This window comes from Dermochelys coriacea, chromosome 3 (assembly GCF_009764565.3).
Source record: "Dermochelys coriacea isolate rDerCor1 chromosome 3, rDerCor1.pri.v4, whole genome shotgun sequence".
NCBI classification, from domain to species: Eukaryota; Metazoa; Chordata; order Testudines; family Dermochelyidae; genus Dermochelys; species Dermochelys coriacea.
The window spans coordinates 80,106,377-80,133,963 of record NC_050070.1 but is presented as its reverse complement, the minus strand read 5'-3'; the positions used below and the strand labels follow the sequence as shown (position 1 = coordinate 80,133,963).

At 41.0% G+C, this 27,587-nt stretch overlaps 1 long non-coding RNA gene across 1 annotated transcript; it reads right to left on the bottom strand.

Moving 5' to 3' along the window:
* Positions 1 to 601: 601 nt before the first annotated feature.
* On the bottom strand, positions 602 to 27,090 carry LOC122459682. The gene is made up of 4 exons (XR_006280506.1): positions 27,077 to 27,090; positions 11,349 to 11,353; positions 10,991 to 10,997; positions 602 to 738 (listed from the first exon to the last, which is right to left on the bottom strand). It is a non-coding gene; the product is annotated as an uncharacterized LOC122459682 (long non-coding RNA).
* Between the last annotated feature and the right edge of the window lie 497 nt (positions 27,091 to 27,587).

Below are 27,587 nucleotides of genomic sequence, written 5' to 3'. Positions count from 1 at the left end.
GGTACCCTCAAGCCCTTTCACCCCCCCCACTCCAGAGAACAGCTGAGAAGGAAAACAAAGGGAATTAGTTTTGCCCCCAGCTAATTAAACAACTTATGCACAAATCTCTTAGGACACCAAAAATCCAATCCTGTTCTTTAAAAAGGTACATTTTATTAAAAACAAAAAGAAAGAAAATACATTTGGAACTTAGGCTATTCTAGATTTTTAAAAGAGAAATTCAAAAATTAAGCATCCAAAATAGTTTTCTGGGGGTTCAGCTTAAAGGTTACAAGCAACAAAAGCATCTGGGGTTAGCACAGAGGAATCCACAAGCCATAAGAATTCAACAAAATAAACCTGATCACATCTTCCTACACATTTTCTGATCTACTTACATATTTGGGTTCCAAATAAGCAATTCTAGGTATGATTCTGATGATTTTCATACCTGGCCTTCAGCTTCTAACAGCGTAATTGCTGCCATGTTCCCCTCTTCCCCGGAGAACCATAACACCCAGACAAAGGGAAGTTTTTTTTCCCAATCTTAAAAAGTTCTATCCCTCCCATTGGCTCTTTTGGTGAGGTGCCCACTCACTTCCCTTTTACCTGGGGACTTTTAAATCCTTTACAAGTAAAGCAAGTAGAGAACAGCTACTAAGAGGGATTTTATAGCTAACTGGCTGGCTGGGTGTCCACAAAAGGAAGCTATCCCCACTCTCTTTTATCACAGCCTGTAACATACAAATAAGCTTTATCCTGACTCAGGGTGTTAAGCAATGAAAAAGTCCCTTTGTAGAATAAAGCCCTATATAATATGGCTGAATCCAATAGGGCTCTATAAGAAGATCCTTGAAAGCTGGATTCTCCAATTTGCACACTCCACTTTTCATGCTTGGAGAAATTTGAAAATTTGATTAATAAAATTTTTGATTTCCTGATATAGGTGTTTTGAATCTTCCTTTAGGATTGTATATCAGGTATATAAGTTCTTGTTTGATAGGATGGTTTAAAATAAGGAAATTCTATGTAAAGTGTAAGTCCTATACAATTCTAAAGGAGTTTCCTACAAAGGTAATTATTAGTGCAACAGGATGAAAAAGACTATGAATTTTTAGGGATGTGACAGACATTGAAAAGTCTCACTCATTGATGGATATCTTCATTTTCTGTGGTAAGACATTTCTGAAGTTCACCACTCACTAAAATGCATTGTACAATATATTGTAGTTGTAAGAATCTGTCCTGCATTTTTTTATGGAAACACGAAAGTTGGCACTTGTACTGCTACAGTAGTTCATACATAATGAAACATACAGTCCTGTGTCTCACTTATTTTATTCTCATCCTTGTCATTTATTGACACTCAGGGTATGTCTACACTGCAAATATAAGACCCACTTCTGGCCCAGGTCAATTGACTTCAGTTTGTAGGATTCTGGCTGTAAGACTATAAAATGGCAGTGCAGATGTTTGGGCTCTGGCTGGAGCCAGGGTTGCAGGAACAATTTTTATAATGGGGTACCAATGATGAAAACCATGGAAACCATGTATTTGGTATTCGTTATTACTACTTCAAGCCAGGAGGTATGGCAGCACCCCGAGCACCCTTAGTTCCAGCACCACTGGCTGGAGCCTGGGCTTTGAGAGCCTGTAAGAGAGGAGGGCTCCAGAGCCTGGACTCCAGCCTGAACCCAAATGTCTACACTGCAGTTTTATAGCCATGAAGCCCAGGCCAGCTGCTGTGCTGCTGGCTTTTTGTCACAGTGTAGACATAATCACACACTTGTATTTTAACTTTTTGCATATTATACTGAATTATTCCTTTTTAAGACTGGTTATTTGTCTACTGAAAAACTACCATTATAGAAAATGAGTACTTGTGGCACCTTAGAGTACTCCTTTTCTTTTTGCGAATACAGACTAACACGGCTGCTACTCTGAAACCTACCAATATAGAAAATTCCTAATGAATTGAATAGCCAATAATAACCTTTTCTTTGGACTTTGCTGTAGAATTCTATAGATTGGTTTAACTGAGATAGGATTCCATATTAAATATTATGTTTTCACTTATTTCTATATAATTATATTTAATTTCTGTAGTAGCCTATTGGGTCTATAAGGCATTTCCATAAGGGTATGTTGGTAATTTAAGGCCTGATCCAATGTCCATTGAAGTCAAGATAAAGATTCCCTGTGACATCAATGGGTTTGAATCAGGCTTTTGGTCTTCAAAAATACAAAGAATCTGCTTTAGGTACTGATTAAGCAGACCATCCTTATTTAGCAAAGTACATTAAAGTTATTGAGAGTTGAATACATTTTATAGCTAATCACATGTTTAAGTGCTTTGCTCATTTGTGGCCTTAAAGCCTACCTTATTCTTCAGCTGTTAGGGCCAGTTACTGCTGGCCCAAGGGCTCAATGGCTATAGAAATTAAACTGCCCTTTCACACCTAGGGACTTTTACTGCAGAGCAGGGAGAGTTACATGAGCAAGTCACTTTGGGGCAATGAAAGAACATATATTGTACCTACTGGTGGATCAAGGCCTTCAGATCTGTCAATCCAGCATCTTGCACAAACACTAAATTCACACTTTTTAAAAATGTAAGTGATAATTGCAGTAGGTTTCCGCACATGACAGTATCAAAACACACACAATCCCTTATTTCTCTATTCATATCTGCTTTCCTCTTTTTCGTCTATGAATATGTATTTTATATATTATGCTTTTCAGAAATGCCAAGGAGGTTACCATTTATTTACCATTTTTTCAGTCCAGTATGTCTGAATGTTTATATACAGTAACACAAGGTAATATACAAATCATCTGTACAACTAGAGGTTTGATTGTAAGATTATTATGATGGAATTGATTTCTTAAAAATCATCTGAATAATAAAACATTTGTTTCTATTTATTGATATTTCTATTTTTAGAGGCACCATGTAGTATTTCCATCCATTCAGAGTCAAAGTCAGTAGTGATCTTAACAGAACACTTGATTTTTCAAATACCATATAGCGTTTGGTATTTGCTTTTTCCAAGCATCTTTGTCTGTGACAGGTTTCAGAGTAGCAGCCGTGTTAGTCTGTATTCGCAAAAAGAAAAGGAGTACTTGTGGCACCTTAGAGACTAACAAATTTATTAGAGCATAAGCTTTCGTGAGCTACAGCTCACTTCATCGGATGCATTTGGTGGAAAAAACAGAGGAGAGATTTATATACACACACACAGAGAACATGAAACAATGGGTTTATCATACACACTGTAAGGAGAGTGATCACTTAAGATAAGCCATCACCAACAGCAGGGGGGGGAAGGAGGAAAACCTTTCATGGTGACAAGCAGGTAGGCTAATTCCAGCAGTTAACAAGAATATCAGAGGAACAGTGGGGGGTGGGGTGGGAGGGAGAAATACCATGGGGAAATAGTTTTACTTTGTGTAATGACTCATCCATTCCCAGTCTCTATTCAAGCCTAAGTTAATTGTATCCAGTTTGCAAATTAATTCCAATTCAGCAGTCTCTCGTTGGAGTCTGTTTTTGAAGCTTTTTTGTTGAAGTATAGCCACTCTTAGGTCTGTGATCGAGTGACCAGAGAGATTGAAGTGTTCTCCAACTGGTTTTTGAATGTTATAATTCTTGACGTCTGATTTGTGTCCATTCATTCTTTTACGTAGAGACTGTCCAGTTTGGCCAATGTACATGGCAGAGGGGCATTGCTGGCACATGATGGCATATATCACATTGGTAGATGCGCAGGTGAACGAGCCTCTGATAGTGTGGCTGATGTGATTAGGCCCTATGATGGTATCCCCTGAATAGATATGTGGACAGAGTTGGCAACGGGCTTTGTTGCAAGGATAGGTTCCTGGGTTAGTGGTTCTGTTGTGTGGTGTGTGGTTGCTGGTGAGTATTTGCTTCAGATTGGGGGGCTGTCTGTAAGCAAGGACTGGTCTGTCTCCCAAGATCTGAGAGAGCGATGGCTCGTCCTTCAGGATAGGTTGTAGATCCTTGATGATGCGTTGGAGGGGTTTTAGTTGGGGGCTGAAGGTGATGGCTAGTGGCGTTCTGTTGTTTTCTTTGTTGGGCCTGTCCTGTAGTAGGTGACTTCTGGGTACTCTTCTGGCTCTGTCAATCTGTTTCTTCACTTCAGCAGGTGGGTACTGTAGTTGTAGGAATGCATGATAGAGATCTTGTAGGTGTTTGTCTCTGTCTGAGGGGTTGGAGCAAATGCGGTTATATCGTAGCGCTTGGCTGTAGACAATGGATCGAGTGGTATGATCTGGATGAAAGCTAGAGGCATGTAGGTAGGAATAGCGGTCAGTAGGTTTCCGATATAGGGTGGTGTTTATGTGACCATCGCTTATTAGCACCGTAGTGTCCAGGAAGTGGATCTCTTGTGTGGACTGGTCCAGGCTGAGGTTGATGGTGGGATGGAAATTGTTGAAATCATGGTGGAATTCCTCAAGAGCTTCTTTTCCATGGGTCCAGATGATGAAGATGTCATCAATGTAGCGCAAGTAGAGTAGGGGCATTAGGGAACGAGAGCTGAGGAAGCGTTGTTCTAAGTCAGCCATAAAAATGTTGGCATACTGTGGGGCCATGCGGGTACCCATCGCAGTGCCGCTGATTTGAAGGTATACATTGTCACAAAATGTGAAATAGTTATGGGTCAGGACAAAGTCACAAAGTTCTGCCACCAGGTTAGCCGTGACAGTATCGGGGATACTGTTCCTGACGGCTTGTAGTCCATCTTTGTGTGGAATGTTGGTGTAGAGGGCTTCTACATCCATAGTGGCTAGGATGGTGTTTTTAGGAAGATCACCAATGGACTGTAGTTTCCTCAGGAAATCGGTGGTGTCTCGAAGATAGCTGGGAGTGCTGGTAACGAAGGGCCTGAGGAGGGAGTCTACATAGCCAGACAATCCTGCTGTCAGGGTGCCAATGCCTGAGATGATGGGGCGTCCAGGATTTCCAGGTTTATGGATCTTGGGTAGCAGATAGAATACCCCAGGTCCTGGCTCCAGGGGTGTGTCTGTGCGGATTTGTTCTTGTGCTTTTTCAGGGAGTTTCTTGAGCAAATGCTGTAGTTTCTTTTGGTAACTCTCAGTGGGATCAGAGGGTAATGGCTTGTAGAAAGTGGTGTTGGAGAGCTGCCTAGTAGCCTCTTGTTCATACTCTGACCTATTCATGATGACGACAGCACCTCCTTTGTCAGCCTTTTTGATTATGATGTCAGAGTTGTTTCTGAGGCTGTGGATGGCACTGTGTTCTGCATGGCTGAGGTTATGGGGTAAGCGATGCTGCTTTTCCACAATTTCAGCTCGTGCACGTCGGCGGAAGCAGTCTATGTAGAAATCCAGGCTGCTGTTTCGACCTTCAGGAGGAGTCCACCTAGAATCCTTCTTTTTGTAGTGTTGGCAGGAAGGTCTCTGTGGGTTAATATGTTGGTCAGAGGTGTGTTGGAAATATTCCTTGAGTCTGAGACGTCGAAAATAGGATTCTAGGTCACCACAGAACTGTATCATGTTCGTGGGGGTGGAGGGGCAAAAGGAGAGGCCCCGAGATAGGACAGATTCTTCCGCTGGGCTAAGAGTATAGTTGGATAGATTAACAATATTGCTGGGTGGGTTACGGGAACCATTGTTGTGGCCCCTTGTGGCATATAGTAGTTTAGATAGCTTAGTGTCCTTTTTCTTTTGTAGAGAATCAAAGTGTGTTTTGTAAATGGCTTGTCTAGTTTTTGTAAAGTCCAGCCACGAGGAAGTTTGTGTGGAAGGTTGGTTCTTTATGAGAGTATCCAGTTTTGAGAGCTCATTCTTAATCTTTCCCTGTTTGCTGTAGAGGATGTTGATCAGGTGGTTCCGCAGTTTCCTTGAGAGTGTGTGGCACAAGCTGTCAGCATAGTCTGTGTGGTATGTAGATTGTAATGGATTTTTTACCTTCAGTCCTTTCGGTATGATGTCCATCTGTTTGCATTTGGAGAGGAAGATGATGTCTGTCTGTATCTGTGCGAGTTTTTTCATGAAGTTGACAGATTTCCACTCTATACGGCTAAATTCAGTGCCTTGCATAATCACAGGTTTCAGAGTAGCAGCCGTGTTAGTCTGTATTCGCAAAAAGAAAAGGAGTACTTGTGGCACCTTAGAGACTAACAAATTTATTAGAGCATAAGCTTTCGTGAGCTACAGCTCACTTCATCGGATGCATTTGGTGGAAAAAACAGAGGAGAGATTTATATACACACACACAGAGAACATGAAACAATGGGTTTATCATACACACTGTAAGGAGAGTGATCACTTAAGATAAGCCATCACCAACAGCAGGGGGGGGAAGGAGGAAAACCTTTCATGGTGACAAGCAGGTAGGCTAATTCCAGCAGTTAACAAGAATATCAGAGGAACAGTGGGGGGTGGGGTGGGAGGGAGAAATACCATGGGGAAATAGTTTTACTTTGTGTAATGACTCATCCATTCCCAGTCTCTATTCAAGCCTAAGTTAATTGTATCCAGTTTGCAAATTAATTCCAATTCAGCAGTCTCTCGTTGGAGTCTGTTTTTGAAGCTTTTTTGTTGAAGTATAGCCACTCTTAGGTCTGTGATCGAGTGACCAGAGAGATTGAAGTGTTCTCCAACTGGTTTTTGAATGTTATAATTCTTGACGTCTGATTTGTGTCCATTCATTCTTTTACGTAGAGACTGTCCAGTTTGGCCAATGTACATGGCAGAGGGGCATTGCTGGCACATGATGGCATATATCACATTGGTAGATGCGCAGGTGAACGAGCCTCTGATAGTGTGGCTGATGTGATTAGGCCCTATGATGGTATCCCCTGAATAGATATGTGGACAGAGTTGGCAACGGGCTTTGTTGCAAGGATAGGTTCCTGGGTTAGTGGTTCTGTTGTGTGGTGTGTGGTTGCTGGTGAGTATTTGCTTCAGATTGGGGGGCTGTCTGTAAGCAAGGACTGGTCTGTCTCCCAAGATCTGAGAGAGCGATGGCTCGTCCTTCAGGATAGGTTGTAGATCCTTGATGATGCGTTGGAGGGGTTTTAGTTGGGGGCTGAAGGTGATGGCTAGTGGCGTTCTGTTGTTTTCTTTGTTGGGCCTGTCCTGTAGTAGGTGACTTCTGGGTACTCTTCTGGCTCTGTCAATCTGTTTCTTCACTTCAGCAGGTGGGTACTGTAGTTGTAGGAATGCATGATAGAGATCTTGTAGGTGTTTGTCTCTGTCTGAGGGGTTGGAGCAAATGCGGTTATATCGTAGCGCTTGGCTGTAGACAATGGATCGAGTGGTATGATCTGGATGAAAGCTAGAGGCATGTAGGTAGGAATAGCGGTCAGTAGGTTTCCGATATAGGGTGGTGTTTATGTGACCATCGCTTATTAGCACCGTAGTGTCCAGGAAGTGGATCTCTTGTGTGGACTGGTCCAGGCTGAGGTTGATGGTGGGATGGAAATTGTTGAAATCATGGTGGAATTCCTCAAGAGCTTCTTTTCCATGGGTCCAGATGATGAAGATGTCATCAATGTAGCGCAAGTAGAGTAGGGGCATTAGGGAACGAGAGCTGAGGAAGCGTTGTTCTAAGTCAGCCATAAAAATGTTGGCATACTGTGGGGCCATGCGGGTACCCATCGCAGTGCCGCTGATTTGAAGGTATACATTGTCACAAAATGTGAAATAGTTATGGGTCAGGACAAAGTCACAAAGTTCTGCCACCAGGTTAGCCGTGACAGTATCGGGGATACTGTTCCTGACGGCTTGTAGTCCATCTTTGTGTGGAATGTTGGTGTAGAGGGCTTCTACATCCATAGTGGCTAGGATGGTGTTTTTAGGAAGATCACCAATGGACTGTAGTTTCCTCAGGAAATCGGTGGTGTCTCGAAGATAGCTGGGAGTGCTGGTAACGAAGGGCCTGAGGAGGGAGTCTACATAGCCAGACAATCCTGCTGTCAGGGTGCCAATGCCTGAGATGATGGGGCGTCCAGGATTTCCAGGTTTATGGATCTTGGGTAGCAGATAGAATACCCCAGGTCCTGGCTCCAGGGGTGTGTCTGTGCGGATTTGTTCTTGTGCTTTTTCAGGGAGTTTCTTGAGCAAATGCTGTAGTTTCTTTTGGTAACTCTCAGTGGGATCAGAGGGTAATGGCTTGTAGAAAGTGGTGTTGGAGAGCTGCCTAGTAGCCTCTTGTTCATACTCTGACCTATTCATGATGACGACAGCACCTCCTTTGTCAGCCTTTTTGATTATGATGTCAGAGTTGTTTCTGAGGCTGTGGATGGCACTGTGTTCTGCATGGCTGAGGTTATGGGGTAAGCGATGCTGCTTTTCCACAATTTCAGCTCGTGCACGTCGGCGGAAGCAGTCTATGTAGAAATCCAGGCTGCTGTTTCGACCTTCAGGAGGAGTCCACCTAGAATCCTTCTTTTTGTAGTGTTGGCAGGAAGGTCTCTGTGGGTTAATATGTTGGTCAGAGGTGTGTTGGAAATATTCCTTGAGTCTGAGACGTCGAAAATAGGATTCTAGGTCACCACAGAACTGTATCATGTTCGTGGGGGTGGAGGGGCAAAAGGAGAGGCCCCGAGATAGGACAGATTCTTCCGCTGGGCTAAGAGTATAGTTGGATAGATTAACAATATTGCTGGGTGGGTTACGGGAACCATTGTTGTGGCCCCTTGTGGCATATAGTAGTTTAGATAGCTTAGTGTCCTTTTTCTTTTGTAGAGAATCAAAGTGTGTTTTGTAAATGGCTTGTCTAGTTTTTGTAAAGTCCAGCCACGAGGAAGTTTGTGTGGAAGGTTGGTTCTTTATGAGAGTATCCAGTTTTGAGAGCTCATTCTTAATCTTTCCCTGTTTGCTGTAGAGGATGTTGATCAGGTGGTTCCGCAGTTTCCTTGAGAGTGTGTGGCACAAGCTGTCAGCATAGTCTGTGTGGTATGTAGATTGTAATGGATTTTTTACCTTCAGTCCTTTCGGTATGATGTCCATCTGTTTGCATTTGGAGAGGAAGATGATGTCTGTCTGTATCTGTGCGAGTTTTTTCATGAAGTTGACAGATTTCCACTCTATACGGCTAAATTCAGTGCCTTGCATAATCACAGGTTTCAGAGTAGCAGCCGTGTTAGTCTGTATTCGCAAAAAGAAAAGGAGTACTTGTGGCACCTTAGAGACTAACAAATTTATTAGAGCATAAGCTTTCGTGAGCTACAGCTCACTTCATCGGATGCATTTGGTGGAAAAAACAGAGGAGAGATTTATATACACACACACAGAGAACATGAAACAATGGGTTTATCATACACACTGTAAGGAGAGTGATCACTTAAGATAAGCCATCACCAACAGCAGGGGGGGGAAGGAGGAAAACCTTTCATGGTGACAAGCAGGTAGGCTAATTCCAGCAGTTAACAAGAATATCAGAGGAACAGTGGGGGGTGGGGTGGGAGGGAGAAATACCATGGGGAAATAGTTTTACTTTGTGTAATGACTCATCCATTCCCAGTCTCTATTCAAGCCTAAGTTAATTGTATCCAGTTTGCAAATTAATTCCAATTCAGCAGTCTCTCGTTGGAGTCTGTTTTTGAAGCTTTTTTGTTGAAGTATAGCCACTCTTAGGTCTGTGATCGAGTGACCAGAGAGATTGAAGTGTTCTCCAACTGGTTTTTGAATGTTATAATTCTTGACGTCTGATTTGTGTCCATTCATTCTTTTACGTAGAGACTGTCCAGTTTGGCCAATGTACATGGCAGAGGGGCATTGCTGGCACATGATGGCATATATCACATTGGTAGATGCGCAGGTGAACGAGCCTCTGATAGTGTGGCTGATGTGATTAGGCCCTATGATGGTATCCCCTGAATAGATATGTGGACAGAGTTGGCAACGGGCTTTGTTGCAAGGATAGGTTCCTGGGTTAGTGGTTCTGTTGTGTGGTGTACAGACTCCAACGAGAGACTGCTGAATTGGAATTAATTTGCAAACTGGATACAATTAACTTAGGCTTGAATAGAGACTGGGAATGGATGAGTCATTACACAAAGTAAAACTATTTCCCCATGGTATTTCTCCCTCCCACCCCACCCCCCACTGTTCCTCTGATATTCTTGTTAACTGCTGGAATTAGCCTACCTGCTTGTCACCATGAAAGGTTTTCCTCCTTCCCCCCCCTGCTGTTGGTGATGGCTTATCTTAAGTGATCACTCTCCTTACAGTGTGTATGATAAACCCATTGTTTCATGTTCTCTGTGTGTGTGTATATAAATCTCTCCTCTGTTTTTTCCACCAAATGCATCCGATGAAGTGAGCTGTAGCTCACGAAAGCTTATGCTCTAATAAATTTGTTAGTCTCTAAGGTGCCACAAGTACTCCTTTTCTTTTTGTCTGTGACAGTCTGTGATTGGGCATAACTATGGGCTCCAAATCAATAAGCAATCAGTACTTAAGCAAGTGCCTAATGTTAGGCACGTGAGTAATCAAATTGTCTTCTGTTCGTGGGTTGAAATCCTGGCCTCACTAAAACACCTATCAGTTTCACGGATTTCACTTATGGTCTTTTATGAGACCTTGAAGGTAGATTTTCATTGAAAAAGTGCAGAATTAGCTAAACAAATCTTGCTGTTTATAGGAATTGTGTATATATTTTTTCCATTCATTGTGTTTGAAATGTATCCAATGTGTCTTGTTTTGTTTGAAAAAAAAGTTTATGGAGTGAATCAGGTCACGTTTAATGCAGAAGTAGTAAAAGTATGAAATATTCAGACATCATTGACATTAATCATCATACTTAGTGGGAAATAGGCAACCCTGGCCCTTGTGTTTCTACAGACATTTTGTCTTGCAACTTAAACTCTAGCTTTCCTACAGTAACCAGTGATGTATGACTTGTGGAAAAATGATAATAGAGTTTATAATACATTCTAGAACAGCTCCTTTATTGCTACACTTTATGTTGTGCCCTTGTGTGCAGCGTTGCCTGTTTCCTTTATCATCCATCACCCACCCTTTTTCTATAACCTTTTGAAGTAAAACAGAGAACATTAGCCAAAGAAATTACGATATATAAAAAGATACTATCAGATGAAAGGCACGGATTTTTAATTTACTTTGTGTTGACACAGATTTCTATCTGCTATCACTTTTTCTTATCAGGCTGATGAAATAGAATTTGTACAGTAGATATATAGAAAATACGGAGAATGGCTATCTGTCATAGTCAGAAAATGTGCTATCTGTCATCAGTGGAAACTTTATTTACTTTTGAAGGTGTTTGCCTGTACATAGAATCACAGTCATAGTGTCCTTGTCTTTTGTTATAAATAGCATAGTTATTACAGATGGGCAAGCAAATACTGAATTACCTAGACTACCTAGCTGTCCACAGGTATTCCCTCAGATACTCAATCCTGACACTGAAGTAGTATGAGAGAGTGAAATCATGCTATTAGGATAAGAGAGGCACAGAGGGTTCTTATTCAGCAAGGCATTTAAGTATATGGCTAACTTTAAGCATATGAATAATCCTATTGGGTTCAATAGAGTCAATGGAACTATTCATATGCTTAAAGATAGGCATACGCCTTGCAGAATCAGGGCATTATTAACCATATCTTCTAATGCTGTTCTTTTTCAGAAAATACTTATAATAGCAATACATTGAAATCCACTCAGCATTTACCAAAGACATTAATTAAGTTTCACTTGTGATCATACTTTCACTAAAAGCTACAAACCATTTTCTGCAGTAATTTATCTTACCAACAGCTTTAATGATTGAGAGGTCAAAGTTTTTGTTTGTTTTATAAAGTACAGTAAATTCAAGAACGCTAATGCATGTTGGTCAGCTATAACTTCTTACTTGTTTTAAAATGGGGTTACCTTTTTAAAGAAGAAAGTTTAAAAGGTAAATATTATATCTTTTCCATTAGAAAATGTTCATGATATAGATATACACTGGTTTCCTTTAAAACTGAGAGAAGCCCATATTTCAAAATATTTGGCTTTTTTGCTGGGCTCAAATTGTGCAGAGATTTGTCCAAGTGCAGGAATATATTTGGGGCTTTCCAGACATTGAACAGACAGAGTGAGTTGTGGAGAAATGCTGCTTAAGGAAACATTTAGTGTGGGACCAAATTTGCCCTCTGAGATATAAGCACAGCTTTCATTTACTTGTGTGTATAAGAAAAAACTGATCCTGGGTAGGGCCTCTACTAGTGTCAATTGTCATAGTTCCACTGAGTTCAGTCAATGGAGCTAGGATAACTGACACCAGCTGAGGATCTGCCCTCTTGTCTGTGGCCCATTTAGAAGGCATAACAAACTTCTGCGGGTGGCTCAACAGAAGAGGTATGGTAAGATGCTTGTTTTAAGAGGTGTATTTTGAAGAAGTGTCTACATGCTGGGAGTTCTCTTCCTATATCAGCACACTTAGATACGTGTTTTCTGCAGATCTCTATACTCTAATATACCTGTTTCATGCCTCCCTTTTTTGAAGAGAATGCCTACAATGCAAGATGAAACCATTTTTAATTAAAGCTTCTCACCTTCAATCCAACACCCAGGGTCAAGATTTACTTTAAATATTAACACAGTGCAGAACATCAGCAGAAATATTAAACACCAGTGGGAGGAAATGGAGCTGCAGTGATTGAAGGTTACCTTTGCAAGAGTGGTAATGACACATCATAAAGGTCTGGTGAAGAACACAAATAATTACGGGAAAGCAGCCAACCCCTGATGAAAACAATCAATCACTCAGAATTAGACAGATAGCGTTAAAAATACTACTGCAACTCATACACCATGCAAAGGGCAAAAAACCTGAGGGAAATCTACTACAGGCAAAGCAAAATAATTGGGAATAAAAGCCCTGATCCTGGGAAAGGCTGAGGAACTTCAGCTCCTGTTCTAGTCAATACAATGTGAGTGCTCAGCACCTTGCAGGATCAACAAGAGATTAAATAGATATATGTAAAACTAATGTTGTATTACACATATACTGGGTCACATTTACTCTCCATTGTGCAATAAGGAGAACTGCAAATTGTGCCAAAATTGGAGGTTATGCTGAATGAATAGCAGTGTCTTCTTGCCTGGTACTTCCAATTCCACGCTCTCCAGAAATCAGTTCACATTTTTGGCCTCATCAGCTACTTAGAGTGGTCAGAAAAAAAATCTAGTGAATAACTACACTGTGTGGCATGTTACATGCCCATCCAGAAATTTCTTTGTTGCTTATAGCAGCGGTAACTTGTTTTACACTGCTGCCTACCCTCGCTGAGAGGAGTTGATAAGGAAGACATGATAGAATGGACTTCTTGTAGTCTAGGGAGCTATGTAGAGACCCTTTTCTTCGGTGGATACCCAGAGATTTACATGACCTATGAACTTAGGGTTCTAAATCCTGCCCCTGATGTCATAACTGTATACAACTCCAAATGGGGTAGTCATGGTCAACTATTTGCCCTAACCTAAAAATCGAAACTAGATTACAAATAGAAAGACCCAGGGTGAAATGCTCGCCTTATCAATGGGAGTTTTGCCATTGACTTTAACAGGGCCAGTACTTCACCCCACATGTACACTGGGGTACACACAAACACAAATGAAATGAACACTTCTGTAAACGAAAACCAGGTTTGGATCAAAAACAGACAATCCCAGAAATAAGCAAGGACTGTTCAAGTATTTATTCAATTGTCTTGTTCCTTACTGTACATTATATTACAGTACAGCATATTATTCAGTGCTTTGTATGCTCAATTTTGAATGATTTAATTGAGAGGGTTTCTAATACAGATAGCAGATGCACAAACAGTAAGGCAGAGTGGTGTATTGAAATTAAAAACCTACATTTTCCCTTTGCAAGTGTAAGGAAAGATTATAAATAGCATCACTGTCAGACGATTGCAATGATCAAGCCATTTGCTATGATTACTGTCTATGGTAGTGGTTTTTGGGAGGGGTAAAGGGAAAGATTTACAAAAAATCAGAAAAGGGGTACTGTGGTGTCTGAAAATTTAAGAGGGAAGCTGGGGCTGTACAATTTTCTTATTTTTTTAACAAGAGAATTGAAAATTAAAGATTTCTTATAAAGTTTCTTATAAAGATTGTGAAATGAAACATCAATGGGCATTGTGGTTGTCTAAAAAATTTACAAGGGTGAGCTATGTGAAGGCTTAGGGAGTTTTTTTAATGATTGAATATTGGTGCTTATTGAGAAATAGGCCTGTCTGAGCACAGGTGCTGAGCTGTGTTTTTGCTGGTGGATGTTCCTCTGTCCCCTCCCTCCAATGTGAGAGGTGGGTGGGGTTTCAGGGGGAAGAGGCCTTGGGCTTTGGGGTGAGTTGGGTGGGGTAAAGGTCTGGGGTTGGGGCCCACAAAAGATTAATCCAGCTCTGCGAATACTAAGCACCCTCTATTTTTTTTTTCAGTGGATGCTTGAGCCCCAGAGCACCCATAGAGTCGGCACTTATGTGTCTGAGTCTGATTTTTTTTAAGATATTGCACACATAGGCCATGAAAGGAAAATGTTACCCATTCAGAAAGTATTGAGAGCCATTTCCCCCTAGATTTAGAAGGCTAAAAGTGCAATTTATGAGAAGACATATAGAATCCATATACTATTCACCAGCTATTGTAGTCATTGTGTCCCCATGCACTGTGTCTTGAAGACCTAGAGGTAAGTGCACCTCAAAGCCCACATGGGGCTTTTTCTCCAAGTATTGAACTTCTGGCTTTTAGTTCCTAGACTTGTTATCCTGAAATTAATTTCTGGTACTGACTCATCAGGAAGAAGGATGAAGGAAAAATGAGAAGAGATAAGAGGAGAGCAGTAAAAAGAGGAAAAAAGAAAAAAAATAATTTCTGTGCTCTAAATTCTCTTTCCCTTCCTTTAGCACAGAGCCAAACAACATGTGGCAAGATCACCAAACTGACTGGCAATTGCACAAAGCCGTACAACATTCATGAAGGTTTTGTTTGATATTATATACCTTTGTATAGATGCTGAACATGCAACCCATACTCCTGAGTAGCATGTTATAGTCCGACTTCAATGAGACTGTGTGAGTTGGGAGTTTCCAAGGTCTAGCTATGTCATTGGGTGTGGATCTGCTTGTACCATGGTAAAACCCCTGGTTGGACTGGGCAAGGGAGAAAATCTATGTTAATTGCCTTGCAGAGTTCCTCTCAGTTTGTTCCACTGTGGGGGTGAGGTTTGTCCCCCTGTAGAACAGGTGTGCCTCTAATTGTCCCTCAATTTATAGAGGAGACTATGCAGGGTCCAAAGGAGGGAAGGATAGTGACAGAAAAGCAGCTGAGCTTCCCTTCCATGTGGAGATCTCTGAACAGAGGGTTCCTTCTGCACTTTAATCCAGACCTTCCTGATTTAGATGCTAGTGCTATTTCTGGCTTTTCTCCCTGCTTCTCTGATTCAAAGCACAATGATGTGAACAGGTTTACTACTTGCAAGGGCATTTTGCATCTTGACTGCAGTTTTGATGTACTTGTTCAATGGTAAAATAAGTACAAGCAAGTACAAGCTTTAGCTTGTATGATATTACTTTAAACTACTGCTCGTATGGATTATAACTGAGCATTTTATAACATTCTGTTGAACAACAGAAGCTAAAATAGTTCCTTGTTTCTCTGAATCCAATTACCTACAGCAAATACCATTATTTCCTTTTCTCCTCATCCCTTCCACTATGTAACTTGCTTGCAAGTAATATTTTGAATGCCTTTGCAGAAAACTGACAACTTTTGTTAAACTGGACTATTTTGCAAAATGAAAATCTTCATGCTACTTACCATCAACATAACATCCCTGATAAACAAAGCACTCAATGTGCTTATTCCCATTAAATACAATGGGACTTAAGCACATGTTTAAAGTTAAGCACATGCTTTGTTGAAGAGGGAATGATTTCATTTGCATTTTGGGTTTTTCTAAATTGTAGCAGTAGGGCCAAAGTCTCTTCTCTATTGAACCTGACTATGTCCAGAATAAGTCTGCTGGCTGGGATTTACCCCTATGTAACAGAAAAGAATTTGAGGGCAGAAACATTGCAATCTAAATAATATTTTTAATAGATTTTTTATATGTAATTACTGTCGAGCATTTTAGTAGTTCATTGAGGATCTTGTGCATCCCAAATTCTGCCATTTCTTAACTTTGCAATGCTTCACTTTGCAACGTAACTAATGTTCTCTTCATTTGTTTTAGGGTGGGTTTTTTGGGGGGGAATATGTAATTTCCTAAGTGGGGTGTGTGTGGCTGGCTTTTAAGGATACAGATAAAAACAAGTTCAGTTATGCACAACTATAACAACCCCAGTGATGCTTCATTGAGCGGTAGGGCTTTCTGCTCTGCAACACAACTTGAGCTAGAGTAGTAGGTGCTTCAGTTAGCAGCAGGAGAAGACTCTTACTTAAGGTGACCACCTGTCTTAAATTGGGCGAGACAGTCCTGAAATGCAGAGTTCAAGTTCCGGGCTTAATGACTCCACGGCAGCATTTGGCCTGGATTCACTGCAGTGCTGCTCTGTGCTTGCCCAGGGCTCAACGGAAGTGCCAGCCTCTTCCCGAAGTGGACTGGGGGTCTGAGGTTGGCCTTAGCAACCCTTAGATATGAGGCCCCACCCCTGCTCATCCTCCTTCCCCAAGGGCCAGCCCGTTGGCCAGGTCAAAAATTGGAGGCCGGCTGTGGTAAGAGCTGCTCAGGGAGCCTGGGCCACTGTGGGGAGACCTGGACCCTCCACCTGCCCTGGGCAGAATTCCCTGAGGAGCAGAGCTTATGGGCCACCCAGCCCCCTGGCCGGGGCAGGTAGAAGGTCCAGGGTTCCCCCCAGAACCTGGGAGACTCTTATTACAGCCCAAATCCAGCATCTGACCTGGCCAGGGGCAGGGCTTCACAGGGAAGAGGAGGAGCAGGGCCGGAGCCTCAGCGGAAGAGGAGGAGCAGAGTTGGGCCATGGAGGAGGGTGGGGCTCCTGCATGCGTCCTGCTTTTGCCCTTTGAAAAGGTGGTCACCCTACTCTGATTCCAGGGTGAGGAATGGGCTGCAAGGGTCATATGTTAGGTCTTTGGGGTGGCTGGGAGAACCTGATTTGGTTCGTCCCATTCCCAACCCCCAGACATGAGGGGAGCTCTTTCTGCATGTGGTAACCCACCGAGGGGATGGGCCACTTTATCCGGGGGGGCATTATTGGGGGTATCTGGCCTGGCTTTCGACAGTGGCTGTCTTCTACTGGAGTTTCCAGTGCAGTAGCTGTGGCTAGTGGTGGTGCTTTGGCAGTGATGTGAAACCAAACAGATTAGAATGTTCAGAATAAGTCATTTTGGCATTCTGCCAAAATTTTGCTGACAGTGCAAATGACTGAAGAGAAAAAGTGATTTCTTCCCCCCCACCCCCCCACCCCAGAAGTCAAGATCTTTTCCACTGGAATTTCACAGGACAAAGACAAGCCTATATCTCTGGTTCCAGGGTTTTCTCCATACCAAATTTCAAAGGCCTGCTGCAAACAATAGAGGTGTTCAAGTTTCTGAAAAAGGGCTGCAAGATTCTTCTGTAATGGAAAGTATGAAGCAACCTAAATATAGGGGTAATTACCAACTTCTCTAAAACCTTGTTTTACAGGAACAAGTATCCCTTTACCAAATAACATCATAAACACATTATAGATAGCATTCAAAATGTTTAAGATTGAAAACAATATATTTAAAATTCCCTTTAGATAAAAAGGGATAGACAACAATGTGCAAGAATCAATTATTAGTTTTATAAAGCATTTACATTGATTAAGTCTGATTCTTCATTTTGTCACACAGGGGAGTGATACTGATATAAGAGGAGAAAATCTGGCCTCTTGATTCCTCTAATCCTAATGTGTTAGGTTTATGCTCTTGTTTCTTTTGAGCTTTCTGTTATTGCCCAACTTTTCATTATTGCAATTATAGTACATTATAGTTTATAACAGAAAGATATCAAAAATTAAAGCACTTCTCTTCCAGTAAAGCAAAGTTCTATTTTCAGGGAAATAAAATGATAGTCCATAACCTTTAAGTGTTCTAGTTGATTCTACATTTTTTACAGCTGATATCTCAGTTCTATCTTGGTAGACTTTTATAGTATTGACTTTATTATTATTACTTTATGCTCAATAAACTTCTAGCACTTTTTAAAGAATTACATGTAATTTGCTTGAGCAATAGATATTCTCCTGGGAAAAGCAAGGTTTAAACAACTTGGAGTATGCTGCTTGCTAGTGCACTGGAGAGTCTATCCTGTAGGCTATTTCATTTCAGTCTACAATGTGCACAGACAAGAGCATTTTATTTTATTAATATCTGCAAGATCTACTATCAAAATATTAATATCTCTTAAATAGGCATCTTCACTTAGTAAATGAGATCATCAACTTTCTCTATTGCCAGTATTTCAATATTTATCTGTTTCTGTGGTAATGGTAGCTATAAATCTATGACCCTAATGGACTAAAACATCCTTGTGACTGGATAAGGAAAAGAGTTTTTACTTTGCATTGAGGGAATTTATTTTTGTATTTATGCCTTGAGTTAATAAAAATATTAAAAAAATAGAAACTGCTCCCTACAAATTAATGTAAGAAGAATAAAAATTCATCCTAAATTTTCTGAAGACATTCCTGTATATAACATGCATTAGGAACAGACCTTAATAATAAATAAAATATAGTAATCCATAAATGTATAATACATTTATCTACATCATGGCCCATGACAATCCATCTTATCATTTTAAAAGCCATGTGAATTTGATATATGCACTCACAATCTGGATTTTGACACATTTAAAATGCATATGGAGAAAACTGTCTCCTTTAAAAATTCAGATGGAAGCCTAGATGTCAGGCCAACACATGTATAAACTCAGCATTACTCATTTGACACTAATATGTCAATGACCAAGCATACATAGTTTTTTATGCCTCTTATAACTTGAGAGCATTTGGCAATTCAGGCTACTATATAAAAAGGAACAGTAATTAAAAGATATGAAAGGAATGCATATTATAAAGCAACAAATGGACATATAGGAGAGATTTGATTTTTACAGTTTTCTAGGGATAGCCTGGAGATGCCCATTAAGTTGAATTAGGAGACTGCATAATCCATAGTGGTAGGTTTTCATAGTAATAAGAGACATCCATCAAAAGTTGTAAGAATCCCCATATCACTTTAAAAATCAGCATTTTTGTTGACAAACTGGCTAAAAATATGGTTTGTTGTACAATTATGGGCTACAATGTAGAGGGGGCTGATAAGGAACTCATTTGTGGGTGCAGTTGTGGGCAAGACAGTGTAAGTAGCCAGCCAAATTGGGTGGGTGGGAGAAATAGAAGGAAAGATACAATACATGAGATTTGGGGTTTATATATTGCTGTTGATACCCAAAAACCAAATACATATTTTTTTTAAAAAATAGAAATCTTAGTGTTATGAGCTAGGCAACTGGTAATTCAGTGATTATAGAAGCAATTGTTTGCTCAGCATTAGCTTGCACTAATATATTCCATCTCTCAATTTAAAACAAAAAAACTTCTGTCAGCCAAATTCTTTTTATTTTTATTTCTAAACTGGTTCAAGAACTCTTTAGCTATAACAACTTAAATGAGTCAAAAATTCAAAGTGAGAGTGCTTGAGAAATATTGCTAGACAGCTGATAGGAAAATTTTGACAAAAATCAGAAATGAACTTGGTTGAGACTTTTTTCTATTTTCTGAACGTTCTTCACATGTACTGTAGAGGCACTCCATGGAGCCTCTAAAACAAGGGCTGTGATCTTGGTATCGAGTCATTGGTTGGCCAGCATAGGATCTTGGAAAATTTCCCTGCATGTCTTTGAAGTTGGGCACCCAGATTTAGGGGCCACAGTGTGGCCTTTATTGCTAGGTTTAAAGAAGACCCTTAGTAAGAATTAGACACATGGGCTTCTTCAAGTTTCTACCATACCCATCCTCCATCTATTTTGCTGCTGTTTATCGTGTGTCATTATTCCAGCTAGTGGTCTACCTCGGCTGGAGTAACATATGATACATCTTCTGTTAAATTTGCACTCAGCAAACTTTCCCTATTCAGCAAAGCGCTAAGGTAATGGTTAAGTCCCATTAAAGTCAATCAGACCTTAGCACTTTGTTGAATAGGAACAGTTTGAATCAGGGCCTCAAAAATATCACACACTGTAGTAGTGCACAGGGATAGAATATCATGTGTTTAAATAGTCATGAGCCCTGTAGGGCAGTGGTTCTCAACTGTGGTCCATCGCTTATTCAGGGAAAGCCCCTGGCATGCCAGGCTGGTTTGTTTACCTGCCACATCCACAGGTTTGGCCAATCACGGCTCCCAGTGGCCGCGGTTCGCTGTGTCCGGCCAATGGGGGCTGCGGGAAGTGGTGCAGGCTGAGGGACTTACTGGTTGCCCTTCCCGCAACCCCCATTGCCCTGGAGCGGTGAACTGCAGCCAGTGGGGCCGCGATTGGCTGAACCTGTGGACGCAGCACGTAGACAAACCGGCCCAGCATGCCAGGGGCTTTCCCTGAAAAAGCAGTGGACCACAGTTGAGAACCACTGATCTAAGGGCAATCACTGTACTTTCTGTTTTATACACAGCTAGAAACCAGTCACAGCAACAGAACTTGCATAGTTAGTCCGCAGATATTAGCTGTAATCCTTCTGCCAGGTGTTGTCATCCGCAAGCAGGACATGGGTTCTAGGACCCACCAGTGGGGGTGGGTATGAGCCCTAGTCCCGCTGAGTCCAAGCCTGTCATTTTGTGGTGTGAATGTAGCTCAAGCTGCAGAGCAGAATCAGAAAGTCTGTGTAGGGATGAAGAAAAATGTGTTTTGTAGTTAAAATAAAAAGTTAAATTACTTTAAAAAAACATGTGTCTGTAGGTCACATAAAGTACAGGTTTGTTAGCAGTTGTGGGAAGGGTTTCAAAGAATGTGATTTTAATTAGGAATTAGACCTGAAAGGTAACTGATAAGAGGCCCTAATTATCAGGGATGGTTAATAATAAGGAAGGATTATGCATGTTCAAATAGTGACCTTGTACTGGCTAAAACCTTGTTTTTAGCTAAAGTTAGCAATTGGGAAGCACATTAAAGAGTAAAGGTTGAAAGGTTCATTGCTAACACCTGCCTGACCAAGTTGGAATCAACCAACATGGGTCTAAGAACACCTGGATTTAGCCCTTTCATGAATATCTTGATCAAATACTTGTGAATGTCTATTATTACTTAGATATAGTAACTGCTTGTTATTTAGTGTTTTAGATGTGTTTAGAGCAATTATATAAATACCAGTTGGCCTTCAGACTTACTACAGGAATTTATGGTTAAATTAGTGTCTGGTGGTATGCTGTTTTACTAATACCTATAACAGTAATTCCTACAGTGTGCATTGTGCAGTATGGTCACATTAGCATTATTATGAGACCCAGGTCCAGCATCTGTAAACTCAAATTTACAATGCAGTGTGGATGCTCAAACACAGGCCTGGAAACACTGAGCATGGGTCCCACACACCTGGATTTACAATGCAGTGTACCCCCAGAATCCTGAGGTGCACTCAGGAAGGCCTGTGTCCCCTCATCCTGAGGCTTCACCACCTAACCCAGGAACAATGACTTCAACTTTATCTAGTGACAGGGTGGGAAGACTTCCAAGAGTTCACTCAGCTCTCTACTGTGCTTCATGGCTTCAACAAAGAGCTGATTCTACATAATCTCCAGCAGAGTCCTCCCACTGGCACAGGATCTTCAGCAGAGACAGAATCAGTAGCAGGAAGGACCCAACTTCTACCTTATGGCAAAAGCTTTGCTTCTATTTTCCACTCTGCCTTTTTTCAGTTCAGTTCCTCTATCAAACCAATTCTGAGTTGGTGTACAGTTACTGTGACTCCTAAAATAATTCTGGGAAGAAAGGTTATGCAAATAAAGCCCCTTATCCACAGTAGATGACAGTCAGAGCTTCTTATCATCTAGAGAAATATATCTCAACGGCCAGTTGGTGGACCCCAGCGCTTGTCTCTGAGATTTCTCTGAGACAGTTTAGGAAAGTAGCAAACCAGGGCCTGGTATCAAAAAGATTGAGAAACACTGCTCTAGAGATCTTCAGGCCACAGGGTTTACATTTGTTAATGTGGTTATTCAATACTCAGCTGCACCCATGTGGCCTCTTCATATTCTTTTACAAAGATCAAAAGACAGAACAGCTATTAATTATACTTTGACACATGTAAAAGTGCTTTGCTAAATGGGAATAGGCATAAGCACATAGTGATATCCATTTGGACTGTTGCTGCAAAGTTTGTTTTCCTAGACAGTTGCTTTGACCGTGTCATCCCTCTCTTTGCATCCTTTCACTGGTTCTCTCTCTTCTATCATATCACACATAAATGCTTGTCTTCACTTTCAAGGCCCTTCATGACTTACCATCTCTTATTCAGTATCAAAATATATCCTCTTCTGATTGACCCAGGATATCAGCCTCCATTTCCCACTTTTTACATTTTCTTTCATGCTGCCCCTCATGCTTGGGAGAATCTCTCCATGAACATCTGCAAAACTAACTCTTAATCGTCCTTCAAAACCTCCCTTAACTCTCCTTTGCCCTGAGAAAATAGTTACGTCTCTAATGTGCTGAGGCCACTGCCAATCAGACTAATCAATAGAGTCTCATTGTTTCTTATCAGACGGATAGCCGTGTTTGTCTGGATCTATAAAAGCGGCAAAGAGTCCTGTGGCACCTTGCAGACTAACAGATGTATTGGAGCATCAGCTTTCGTGGGTGAATACCCACTTCGTCGGATGCATCATTGTTTCTTGTACTCCCCCATCTGTCTGTCTCTTGTGTTTTCTCTTGTCTTATACGTTCATTCTATGCCCTCTGGGGAAGAGGCTGCCTTTTTATGTGTTTGTACAGAACCTAGCAGAACGGAGTTCTGGTCTGTGACTGAGGCTCCTAAATACTATCCATGCTTTGCTGAATTGGGTTCTGAGTCAACAGTGCTGCCTTGAGAAAGGACTCAGTGAGCTTGGATAATATGGGGCCATGCACTCCTTCCTCAAAACAAAACTCCCATTAAAGTCAATAGGAATTTTGTCTTGAATGAGATGTGCAGGATTTGATTGCATTCATGTTTGAATTTCTTGCAGATACAATAGGTCATTGTATCACACTTCATTAACATAACTGCCCCACTATAAGGCTCAAAGCATTATTTGGATTGTCACCATGTAAAGCCCCATGCCTGAAAACAATACTTTTGGGAGAAATATGACAGTAGTTCAGTTTCATTTGGCTCATAGGGTAACATCATTTTTGGAGGTATCACTTTAGGTGCTGGTGCTTCCTGTAGTGAAACTACAAAAAGACCTGATCTTGTAATCCTTACTTACATGAATAGTTCCACTAAAATCAGAGACTACTCATGTGAGAAAGGGTTGCAGGATCAAAATCTAAGGTGGCAGCCCCAGACACCTTTTATAATACATAAAGAAAGATATTTGCTGAATTGACCATGTATCCCATTCATTCACCCTCTCTATTCATTATATTTTTATTATATTGAAATGTAGAGCAGGATTTTTTTAGCAATTTTTTTCCCAGTCATTCTTACTTTATTCTAGGTTGGTAGCAGAGCTATACATTCTCGTGGGATAACATTCAACAAAGCTTAAATGGATTGGTATATTTGCTTATGAATGCCAAGGAAATAAACCTGTATTTTTCATGTGATAAGCACGTTGTTACTTTCACTGAATTTAAAATGCACAGCTAGTCATTTCACAACATTATTTCCATTTTAAAACCCGCTTAATGTCATTTAGTGCAATTTTATAATACAATACTAATGTTATGTTAGCACTAAATTCTGCTCCTTTCTCACATGCAGCACTGAATTGCTTGTCTTTCTTTTAAGTAATCTTTCCCCTACCTTCTTTTCAGTCAATTTCAACAACGTTAAGTATGCCAGTGTTGCTCTTGCATAAGTACTCATATGGGACTTTCATTCTGTTTTTAGACTAATAATTTGACTTAATTATGAACGATGCTCAGATTATAAATGATTGGGTTGTCTTCTGAAAATGCAAATTGATTTCACACACAGTTTCTCATGTCTTTTCTTTTTAAAAATAGGTTCAGTGTTCCAGGCTTGTCATCTGTTTTGAACTAAGTTCTTAGATATTCTCCTCCAATAACTGCCACTGCAAGTGGGATTTCTTCTTTTTTCACATCTATTTTCATATTTGTTTCTTCTGCAGGAGTGTGGGAGTACAATTTAGGACCGGGGAAGGGGGGTGGGAGGGGAAGGACGGGGAACAGGGACATAAAAAGCATCCTGCACTCTTCTGCAGCACAAGTGACCTGTCTGTCTTCCAAAATCCCTTCTCAATGGACCTTGGGAAAAGGAGTACAGATTCCCCATGGCTCTTTGAAGCAGATCCTCTATGGTGTTTCAGCACTCCACTCCCATTGATTTCAATGGGCGTTTTGCGTAGATATCTTTGAGGATCTTGTTTTTTGTGCCTTCATACCTTTCCTCTTTATACTTGAGGGAGAGAAATTAGGGACAGAAGATCCTTCTGGCTTTCTATCTCTTCCTCTTCTGAGCTGCTAGGAGATGAAGTTAATCCTATAAGTTTCTCTGTTGGAACCTCCCTCCCCAGTTCTGTGGGAGGGAACCTGTGAAGAGTTAGACAAGAAGGACAAAGGAATGTAGCTGCACCTTTTTCAGTGAGGACCCTGCAAAGCCTCCATTCCTCTCGCTCCTGGCTCAAAGGTAATAAATAAGTCATAGTACATTATGAGAACTTTCACAGCTGAGGCAGTATTTAAAGAACACTGTAAAATCACATTTGGCCCCAAATCTATTTAAATTGAGAAAGTGGCTTCATTGACTTCCATTGGTAAAGCTGGGAGAAAAGCAAAATACAAATAAGCAGCATAAAAAACTAAATATAAAGTGGATTATATTATATGAATTATCGTGATATTTGGTTTCCGTGGTATTCCATATGCAGTCTTTTAGAACAGTGATCTCCCCAATTCATATAAGAAACGGTTATTCATTCAACATCTTGGGCTTAGTCTTTCCAACATTCCTCATGCATATTTTTTATTCAAACTGAAGAAATAGCAAATACAACTGGAGGCTTTTTACTAATGAAGAACTTGTTCAAAAATTACTTGATTCTAAAAAAAAAAAAGGGGGATAATTACTGTTTTGGACACTCTGATGTGGTGTCTTCCCCACACTGGCCCATAAGGGATTAAGAGAGCCCTAAGGAGGCTGAGAAGGAGGCAGCCAATTAGAGAAGGGCTGCAAGGAGCAGTCAATGTGGTCTGGGCTTGCCCATATAATTAGGGCTATAGAGCAGAGCAGTTCAGTTGCTCCCTGGATCTCAAGTAGGGAAAACTGGCAGTCTTGCTGGAGGATGAAAGCTAGCACCTTGGACAGAGCATTGCTGGGCAGGATAAGGGGAGCGAGTGAGCTCCCAGCTAACTGCTGAAGCCCTAAGACAAGGGTGGAAAAGGTGCTGGGGCTGCAGGTAAGTGGCCAAGGGAAGTAAACTGAGGTGATGGAGGGGGCACAGAATGTGGCTGCCATCTACGGGGTACCTGCACAGGCCCGCGTCCCTCCCTGCTCCCACTCGCTACTAAGGAAGTGGTTGGATGGTGGACTACCATTCCCCCGGAAGAGGGAAAGCCAAGTGTGACACAGCCAGAGGCCTTTTTCCTGAAAAGGAAGCCATGGTCCTTGGAGTGACCTGGGTCCAGGGCAGAGGTGGCTGCAGGTGAGACACCACCAGAAGAGGGCGCAAAGCTAATTACCAAGACAGTCAGCAGGAGGCACTGCTGTGGTGAGTCACACCCCGTCACAGAGACTTTGATAATTGACTGAATTAAAAATTCATCATAGTCAACAGAATGATTAGAGAGTAAAATTAAGTAGATAGTTTGACTGCATCATTGGTATGCATTCCTATGCAGAAGGTTTAAGCAGCAATTTTAATTTTCATAACAGCACAGTGTAGCTTGTAAATGGATGGTCTTTACAACTCATTTGTACCATGGCCACCTGTTCAGTTCTGTTATATTGTGCCCAAATATCATGAATGTACTTAATCATTTCTGGAAATGACTGAAATGTCACAGACCCATGGAAAATCAAAGTACAGTAAGCAAAACTGGCCCATCTGATTCTTATGATGCTTTTGATTTTTTTAACTGTAGCTTTTTATGGTTGTTTTGTAAGAAAGAAAACAGGATGATTTTAAATTATACATCACATTTCCTTCCAATATTATCCTCTTTTATTGTGATTAGAATTTTACATTAAGTGTTAATGTTTTTCACTAAGAAGCAGGTTAATTGTATCATCTATTTTCAATTAGCTCTACTAGAGTGCATGTATAGCTTCAGAATCTATTGTGCATGTCCTCATAGAGATGGGGAAATGGAGTAAAAGCTATTATTTTGATGTCCTGATAAATTATGTTCCATATTATGTTAGATTAACAAAATGCATGACTAATGTCCCATGTACACATGAGCGGTGACAGCATTTCTGAATGTTAATAAATCTGAATGCTGGCTAAAGTCCAGTCCTTTTTTATGGTTAATGTAAATTAAATCCATATCTTCCCATTATACTTAGTAATTTATTTCTAAATGCTCAGATTTAGCCATTATTGTTGGCAATCTTTGTACTGAAGCTCTTCAGTAAGAACTGAAAATGTAAAAATATAAAAGGTTTAGGTTGAGTTGAGGACTGATCTGTTTTATGAAAGCTCATTGTGGTCATAATAGGTGGACTGAATGGGCTGAGTTTTGTGGGTGACAATAGCTTGAAATACATTCCAGATCTAAATTGTCTGAATATGTTTGCAAACTTTATTGTTACTCAAAGTAACCAAACAATGTCTGATTAAACAGTAAAGTTCAAGATAGTCTGTTTGGCCTTGCACAGGGGTATTATAGGGCATGGGGAACTCTGTATTTCTTTCTTGGAACTGCAATTTGGTTGTAGGTGCTGAAGAGAACTGGGGAACAAAGGCTGCAGCACTGAACCCAGAAAGAAAATAGTGGATTGGAGCCCCACCCCATGCATTCATCAAACTGCAATGGGAGGAGTGCTTTTGATCACATTGCATAACCTGCTTTTCAACACTGTCCCCCAGCACCTCAGGTAGCATTATTATTATACAGGAATAATGCCTCTGGGTACTTCTGCTCAGGGGATGGTGTCCTTCCTCCCTTTCTCCAGTGCAGATGTGTCTCTGCATAGGGAAAGTTGAATTCTTAGCATTATTTGTGGGCTTCATTCACACAGGTTTTGCTGGCAGAACCCAGGCTGCTAGCACCTGTGGAGAGGAAAATTGAAGGCCAGAAACAGTAGCAAAGGATGCCTGCAATTACCCTGATCTGCTGAAGACCCACAACAGGCCAGTTCAACTTAGAAAGTAGGTAAGGCCAGTGGCAGTGGGGCTTGGGTGTCCAGGAGATGGGTTGACTGGGGTTCTGTGGAACTTTCAAAATTACATCCCCAGCTGAA